Below are 2,492 nucleotides of genomic sequence, written 5' to 3'. Positions count from 1 at the left end.
AAAACCACCAATCTCGCTCAGTATTTAAGGACACTCCCCGCGCTGGCTCAATGTTCCACGGAGCCGCGGCGAGGTAGTGTCCTGGTGAGGAGGTAACCTTGATATTGTAAGTAAGAAACAGCCGCTTTCAAAACAGTGTAATGCTGCAAAACCAGGAATTAACATCTCAGAAGCAACAGCGCTTTTTCTCAATTTCTCCTTTTCAGTGTGTGACTATAGGTACTCCTTCCCTCCCGTTTTTGAAGGCTCATGTGGCATAATTTGGGAATAATTAAAGTACGTGATTAGCCTACTTTTGGAGGCTCTTTTACCATTTGGCACTAGACAATTTTTAAGGATATATATATAATAGAGACTCATGGTTATACTTATCATATGGACACACACACCATACGGTCCTCAGCTATAGAGTGTGTGCTTTATGTTCTGTGCTTGTATGTCTTTGTATTGTCTCATCGCGCCGGCACAACACAGCACCAGTTACCAAACATAATGGATACAGATAAGGAAAATATATCACACAAAATATATCACTTTTCTTTACAGGTAACCATCACTTATGGTGTCGGGTGGATGCGTTATGTTATTTTAACTTTGTTTTTTATTCTTCCAGACCCTACCCAGCAATATACCTATTGGGGTATAGTATATTGTGCATGTATAGTGTTATGTGCACCACTAAGTATTGAATATATGTAAATACACTTTTGAGGAATATATATCATTTTTGTCATTTTGAGTGTAGAAGGGATCTCCCCAAGGTCCTGATGAGAAGCCAGGCGAGAGCTTCGAAACATGTCGACACAGGAGAGACTGCCCATTAAAGCATAGTATCTCCATCTCATTCCCCAATTTTTTAACGATACCAGATTTAAGAAACATTAACGTTTATTTTTTCCGCCGAGCCAGGTATTTTGTAACTTTTCGCTATTTTCAGCCACTTTTAACCCTTCCACTCACACTCACACACCACACATTGTATTGTTTTCAAAATCAGTGCTCCCGCGTAGTCGTAGGTTGCAGCACGCCCTGTCCCGCAGCGGGCGGGAAGACCCCAATGATGAAGCATGCCACCAAGGGCCCTTTTGGTGGGTGAGGGGTATTTAAACAAAGATGTGTGCTTCCCACCATTGTAGGAGACACACATTGTCTGGGGGAACACTTCTGTACTTTTTCATAAGGGTGGATCCCTTTGTTTTTTTTAGCTTGGTTCCAGTGGCCCGCTGAGCACAGGACCTATATCTAGGCATACCCTTGGCTACTAAGGGAACTACATAAAACACACAAAAGGTGATGAGAGGATGCTTGAAATAAGTCTGCTTGAAAAACCACAATCATGGCAAAACTGGTCTTGGGCTGCTTGTGTTCAAAGAAGACCTGGTTAATTCACGCATCTTTTATACTTCCTCCTTGGTGCTAGCCCTCACCTTATCAGATAGCTTGCAAATGTTGTTCACAGGTATACTGTCTCTTTTATCAATACCATGGGTACACAAATATGAGAGCCTAGGTGTGAGGGAGACCAAAGAGACAAACGGCCCCAGCAACCACCAACAGTAACTCTGCTGCTCTGGAGTCAGGTTGACACCTTCTACTGACCCATCCTCTTCCTTGCAAGATAGGAGGTCGGATAAAGGTTCACTCTCCTCTTCCATCCCATCATCTGTCACCAGGAGCATGGACTTTTCATAATGGAACTGGACTTCCTTTAGTGGGATCTGAGGCGGTTAAAATAGAGGGCCCCTTAGGGGGTTCCTGGGGGTCTTGATGTCCGCCAGGTAGGTGACCTCCCCCTTTCTCTCCTTCTCCTCATAAGGCGCAGACCAGCAGTCTTGGAGGGTCCTTGGGTCCAATGTCTTAATAACACACACTTTTTGGCCAGGCTGAAACTCGACGAGACTAGCTTTCTGGTCATGCCAGAGCTTCATTACCTCCTGGCTGGCTTTCAGATTCTCAGAAGCCTTCTCCCAGAAGCGCTGAATCTGATTTCTGAGAGCCAATATAAAGCTAACTACATCCTGAAGGGAGGCTTTTTGGAAGCTTGCTCCCACCCATCCATTACCAGACTAAGAGGTACCCAAGAGGGTGGCCATAAAGGAGCTTAAAGGGACTGAGATCTTCTCCTTTCTGTGGTACCTCTGTGTAGGCAAAATTGAAGCATTGCAAGAGGACACTCTACTTTTGTCAAATGGGCTCTGGTATGCCCATAATTATGCCAATAAGGCTCTGGTTGAACCTTTTAACAGGTCCATTGATCTGAGGGTGATAGGTTGTAGAAAACTGGCAAGTTACTCCACACTCATCCCACATTGACTTCATGTAGGCTGACATGACATTTGTGCAAGAAGTGCTGCAGGCCCACTAGTAGCATTTAATTTACAGGCCCTGGGTATATGTATTACCACTTCTCTGGGAACTTAAAAGTAAATTAAATGTGTCAATTGGGTACAAGCCAGATAGCACATGCACTTTAGTACCGGGTAGCAGTGATG

The sequence above is a fragment of the Triturus cristatus genome, chromosome 6, assembly GCF_964204655.1.
Source record: "Triturus cristatus chromosome 6, aTriCri1.1, whole genome shotgun sequence".
NCBI lineage: Eukaryota > Metazoa > Chordata > Amphibia > Caudata > Salamandridae > Triturus > Triturus cristatus.
This window is presented reverse-complemented; position numbering follows the sequence as displayed.